This window comes from Zonotrichia albicollis, chromosome 6 (genome assembly GCF_047830755.1).
Source record: "Zonotrichia albicollis isolate bZonAlb1 chromosome 6, bZonAlb1.hap1, whole genome shotgun sequence".
NCBI lineage: Eukaryota > Metazoa > Chordata > Aves > Passeriformes > Passerellidae > Zonotrichia > Zonotrichia albicollis.
In genome coordinates, this window is record NC_133824.1 from 3,471,887 (window position 1) to 3,478,736 (window position 6,850).

Sequence of the window (6,850 nt, forward strand, 5' to 3'; positions counted from 1 at the left end):
TCCCAGATTGAAGCATGGAGCCAGGAGGTTTAGCTGCCCAGGCTGCACTGCAGGTAGGAGGTTTCTTCCATCATCAGTCTCTGCACTTGCTAAACAGCAACATGCGCACACACAGAGGATAAATACAGGGTAGAAAATAAGTCAAGTGTAATTTGAGTGTTTATGGACACAGCTGAGCAAGCCCTCTGCTTTTCAAAGGCTTTCAAATGTTTAGGAAACAAAGGCATAATGATCTTACAAGTGGGCAAATGTACTGTTAAGAGCCACTAAAGTTTTGCAAGATAAATCTTATTATGGTTGAAAACACAACTGGAACTTGACTCTGACTTGCACAAGCAGCCATTACAAGTTTGGGAAGTGTCACAGAGCTTTAGACCATCACTGACAGGACAGTGGGACAGTGGAGTTAATGGGAATGATCTCCTAGATTAGCTCTGCTTAGCCACACTCTGCAAGGAGGTTTCAGACAGCTCCTGTGGAAAGGAACAAGCCTGTACTTCCCTCAGAGCATGCCAGTGCTCCTCTCATGGTGTTCCTCAGTTGGAGCAGCCAGCTGAGCACGGAGCTCCTGTGCCCTGGTGCTGCAGCCCCAGTGACCCTCAGCTCACAGCTCCCCACAGGGCTGTCCCTGGCACCCCTCTGCATTTATCTGCCTGAGTTCCACCTGCACTTTATTGCCCAGGCTGCCATCAGGCAGGACTCACCCATAAAGTTCCTCATAACCTGTCCCCATGCTCAGTGCCATAAATAACTGTGCACCATCAGCAGAGTCCCCTGACAAAGTGCTCAGCCCTTTTTCCAGGTCATTTATAACCACACTGAGCTGCACAAGCACCAGCACAGACTCCAGGACGCCACTGGTGACCTCCAGACTCCTGTGAGACTCAGCTAGGACCTCAACCCTCTGTCCCTTATCCCTGAACTCGTTACTCAGCCTTTATTTATCCTACAACTAATGGCTTAGAAAGTGCCTTAATTCTATTAGATTCCCTAGCTTTTTGCATGGGTTGCTCTGCAGCCTTACTCATGGTCTTTTAATATTATTTTGGGCTGTGTAATTGAATTCAACCACTCTTAGGTTTTCCATAACAAAGTGGGGCAGGCATGGAGGAAAACACTGACTGTGCTTTGAGCAATTAACAGCTTTTGTGGTGTTGTTGCTTTGTTGATTTTTACTTGAGAAAGTATTCTGTAAAAGTGCAACAAAATGTGACTGTTTTCTGCTAGTGTGATTGCTTTGGATCCAGACTATACAAAACCAGTGCCATGTTTCAGATGGTGGGGGAAGAGCATAGGATCTATCTATAGTCACTGATCCTTCTAATTCACAGGGAATTTGGGAGGTTTTTTTCAGCTCTGATAAAACTAATGCAGCACATAAGCCTCTTTGAGTCACCCTCTCTGCTATAAGAACTACCATAAACAGCTGATTTCTATGAGGCAGATGTATTTATAGGCTTGGGATAGAATGTCGATTTTTAAAATGCCACTTTTCTACTTCAAAGAGATTTGACTTACATTTTTAATCTGTATAAAATTAATGCAGCTAATTAATGAAAATGGCTACAGAGTAAAATGAATTAAAGTTTCAGAAGATCATTAAGCATTGATATGGCTGCATGCTCTGATTTGGTAATGAGTAGTGACATGAGTCAAGACATTATCTAACTGTATTTGCATCCAGGTACTGTAAGAGCTTGTGGGCACTGGGATTCTGCCATGTGAGAGTTTTGCTCTGGAGGAGATTCTTGCTGAGCATTAGGACAGCACTGTTATTTAAGAAGGAGCTGTGAGGAGATCTGGAGCATCAGGTCCTGTTTTTCATTCTGCCACTGCCTTGCATCAGCCTTTGGAAGGAGCATGGTGCTGTGAGATTCCCAAAGAAACCTGCACAACCAGGGCCCGGGTGATCAAGGGAGTTGTGCTGAAATCCCACTGAATTAAATAAGAAAAGTCAGTAGGAGCTGGGGCATGAAATCCCTTTACTTTCTTTGAGAAACTGGTCTTTCTTCAGGCAGCTCCCTGACGTGGAGGTGCCACCGCGCTCTCACAACAGCCACGGGGATTTCCAATCTCCTGCCACAGCCATTTTGCAAAGCCCTTCCCCTCTCTTAGTAAATGTTTGCAGGATCAAAGTCAAACTGCATGATAAATGAGGAACTGTTTCCTTATGAAGCAGAAATCCTGTCTCACACAGAGATTTACCATGAGGAAGAGCTGCAGTTTCTATTCCCAGCCAAGCACGCTGCACCTTGACTCTTGGACTACAGCTCTGTCAGAAGTGGCACAGAAGTGGCAGGTGGCAAAGGCACTTAGTCTGAGGGGAACTGAGCCCTTGTGTTCCCTGGGGACAGAAGATGCTCCAAGGGATAATGCTCAAGGCCCAGCACTGTCCCTGAGGTGGAGGAAGCCCTGGGCTTGCTGTGGTGCCACACGGTTGTGCACAGGTCACACTTTGCTGGTGGCTTTGACCAGATCCCACTTTGCTGGTGGCTTTCTCAGCTGTGACAGTTCATGTGTTCAGCCCACCTGGGCCTCTTGGTGCTGCTCTAATGCCAGCAGTGCACAGGGCTGGCTGTAATGCCTTCAGAGGAAACACAGTCCCCTTTACAGTCCCTGCAAAAACCTAAAGGAGCCCAGTGCTGCCATCCTGGCTCTGACATGTGTCTGCAGGCTGGTGATCAGCTGTGACCATGAAAAACTTGCACACCCTGCTGCAAAAGGGCACTTCCCTCTCTGTTTAAAGGGCTGCTAAGATCAGTGAGGAAATGTCAGCAATGAAGGATCCTCCTGGGAACATTGGGTGGTAAAAACTCGAAGTCAGTCTACTGTCTGGGAAGATTGATGTGCTTGTGGGCTCTGTATTCCACTCCAATATTATCCATTTTCTTACATGTTTTAATCTTATCCAACAGAGGACACAAAAACCCATCAAGAGAACATGCAGAAACTAGCTGGTTTCTTAGATAAATCTGATTTTTCAACATAGGCAATCAAATCTCTCTCTTACTCAATTCTCTTGCCCAGTAATGTCCTGAAATGGGTCATTCTTTTTTGTATAACACATAACTACATTGTGTATTTTGCTGACATAATTTAAACCATACTGAACTCCTCTGACAGTGTGACATGATGCACCTGTAATGCACCAGGCTGAGCTGACTGCAGACTTCTTTCCCTCTCCCTCCCTCCTTTCCACTCCATCAGCTGTAGATCCCACCCTACATCCCCTGTTAAAACAGCCTGATTGAACTGACATCCCCACTGACGCGCATTTCTGAGCCACAGCTTTCAAGAGGAAAACCTGGAATTTCCTGGGAAATTGTCTCTTTACTGCAAAAGGCCAGGAAAGGAAGAGCTTTCTCCTAGAAATCATTCTCCACCTTACTACTGCTCCTTCCCCTGCTTCCTCCAAGCAGATTTGGTTCTCAAATCCAGCTGATTCCTACAAACAGGTGGTCCTTGATTCTTTTGTTATTCTGAAATGGTACTTTATGGACAATTTCTAAGGGGAGGAGGGGCCAGTGTAGAAAGTATCAAAGCCTACAACTTCAACATTTTTCTCACCCTTCAAGTGGCTCAGAATATTTTGACATCACAAACTTTCATTCCATGTGCCCTGGGACCAGCCATGCTGAATTGCTGACACATGGTAGGCAAAACTACTGCAAATGTATTTTTGGCTCAGGTTAGGAGGGGGGAATACAGCTCTCCCAAAGCAACATGAGGGAGAGGAAAATCCCACTGCAGACTTCCCCTTCCTGCATGATGCCTAATACAAAGGGAGGTTGCTAAAGCAACAGCTTCTCTGAGCTGGCTAGACCTAGTCATGCACATGGGCTTCATGGTGAATCAGGATCAGAAAGATGGTGGAAAAGGCTCAGAAAGAGATTGAAAAGGCTCCTTCTCCTCCTTACATATCTTTGACTACTCAGCTTGCACCTCAGGCAGCAGAAGCTCTGAATTCACTCAGTCCTGGTCTCTGACATATCCTGCAGCTATCTGAACCCCTGGGGAGAGCTCCACAGCTCCACTGGAACCACTCATGCTGATTGTCCTCTCAACAGCTGTAAAGGAATATGATGTTTAGCATCAACCCACTCAGCCCCCACTGAAATCACTTCAGGCTGAGGTCTTCAGCAGCTCCAACCTGCTGCTCTCTTGCAGGTGCCTGGTCAGGAGCACCCAGCTGTACCTGCAGCTCCCGAGGGGTGGCAAAATACAGCCCTGGTCCTGCACTGCAGTAAAGAGGAGAGGAAACTGCTCTGCCCAAAGCCTGGCTGTGCAATCTCAGTGGGCTGGGAGCAGCAGGAAGAGCTGGTGCATGCTGTAGGAATGGCTGCTGGCTTTGGGTCTGAGGGCAGGAGCAGGGATGATGAGAGGGGGCCCCTCATAGCAAGGAAAAGCCCAGTTGTGGGCAGTCGACCTCACCAGCCAGGGGGAAGCACAAGGTGCAGTGAGATGCTCACAGGACTGTTCCCAGCTGGCTTTGTGGTTGTTCCTATCAGCAGCATACCAGCCAGTTTACCTCAGAGTTCAAAGCTGCTGCTCTGCAGCAGAGGACAACAGCCTGCAAAAGGACACAGATCTCCTGGGTGAGATATGCAGGTAAAGGGCTGGATACCAGTGAGATTTATTTTTATTTCACTATTTAATTCAAGGTTTCTCTGTTGCCTGTGTTGGTGCTGATGCAGATTCATTCCAGTTCAGAAGCTGTCACGTAGGGAGAAAGGAAACAACAGAGTCTGGCTCCCCTCTTTTGGCATCTAAACCACATCATTCCTCAGGAGCACTCGAGAGGCCAAGCAGCATGTAAATGCTTTCCCTCATGGTGACAGAGAGAACTTTCTGGTACTCCAGCAACCCCTTTCCTCCCTTTGACTGGTCACAGCTGCACGTACCTTTGGTGTAACATCATGGTTATGCAATGCTGACTCTCCCACTCCGCTCTTATCATGCCTCTCTCCTACTTGTGCAAGCAGAAGCTGAGATCGAGTCCAGCAATGGCCTCCAAGAGCTCAGGCATTTCCCAGCCTTCCTTTTCTGAGCCTGCTCTGCTCCACTGGCACAGAGGTGAGCTGGGACCACCAAACACCCTGAGCTGCAGCCCAGGAGGGCACAGTTCTCCAGTCTCTGACCAGAACAAACCTGGGAGGACATGAACACTCAGGCTGCCCAGTGCACTCCTGAAGCCAAGTGATGCAGCCCCTGCAGGGATGAGCACTCGTTCCCAAGTACATCACTGCATCTCTGGGCCCCCCTCGTTCCTGGGTCACCATGACATCCTGCTCACCAGGACTAATGGAGCACAGATGGACTCTCAAGGGACTGAGTGTAAGCCAGAACCCTCATCTCTGGAATGCTTCCCAGGAAGAACCATCTCCTCACCATCACGTATTCCAAAGTACCTAAGCAGAAGGCAGAGCAGGAAATGCAGCAGAAGAGTTCCTATAATTTTTGCCACTTTATCCTTTTAAGGTTCTCAAGCAGGATTTATGATCATCTTCAGAGAAGAGTGTTGTGCTAACAGGTAGGCAGGAAACAACCACAGTGAGATGCAGATCTGTGAAGCTTTAATTAAAGCACAGGTAAACTGTGAACAGCAGCAGAGCTCTGAGTGTTTCTGATGTCACTCATCTTAGTCACTGCTGTGTGCTTTGTGGGCTGGCAGGTGTCACAGCCTGCTCTCCATGCCAGCCTGCAGAGCACAACAGGACCTGTGCAGGGCTGTGTCCTATGCTCATCCATGGCTGAGGGATCCTGGTGCATGGCAGCAGTGAAAGGCACACCTGAACATGTGACTGAACTGCACCAGGGCATGAAGAAGTGTTTGTTCCATACTGGAGACTAAAATGTATTCAGAAGAGAAATGTAAAAGTATGGCCCAGGCAGATTCCCCCAATGTGGAGGGAAAAACCCCATCTTTCTGATCTCCCACTACCACTTTTGGCAGGGAGTGCAGCCAGAATGTAGGACACAGGTGACCATAAGCAGCATTAAACAGTGGGCAGGACAGTACTGCCCACACTGGACAGTGTGGGATCCTCCCTGTGACCCTGACAACAAAGCAGTAGCAGGAAGAGGTGCAGTGCTGCTGGCCATGGCTGCCACCAGCAACAAAACCACAGAAAGCCTTTTAAATATTGCAAAGACAGAAATGAAATCCTTCTCTTCTATGCAATGCTTGCCCTTCCTCAGCAGAGGTCAAATCAATATGGGACCAAGCAAAGTCAATGGTTTATTTCAAGGGGTTTTGAATTGGGCTTTGTAGGCAAAAAGGCATCAGCCTTGTTTCAAACTCCAGGAAGACACATTGGTATTTCCATTCCACATCTATTTGTAGCACAGAAATGTGACTTGGTTCCTTTTTAGTCCAGTTTAGATGTTACGTTACTTTAAAATAAGGTCTGTCTGGAAAGACCAATCAAGTTTGGGGCTGGAATTATCCCTGGAGAAGCTTGAGGATCCCCCTTGTTAGTGAATGAGGATGACCTTGAAGGAAGTTAAGGAGAAACTTGTGGTTGTAATTCTCCATCCTTTCCTCTGGAGTCTGGCAGTAGCTGTGCTGTGCTGCTGGGTGGTGATCCCAGCACACACAGACACACACACAACACAAACACACACACAAACACACTCACACATTCTAACAGAGCCACCAAACCCCACACACCATGTCAGCAGCACAGCCTGGAGAACACGAACAGCAGCAGGAAAGGAACTTTCCCATAATTTCTGGGGAAATGCTGCAGTTGTAGGCCAACTTACATAACTGATTTAGCTGAACAGAATTGCTTTCTGCCTTTAATCTGCTCAACAGTTTATCTTTGCAGCCATGATCGGTTGAGCTCTC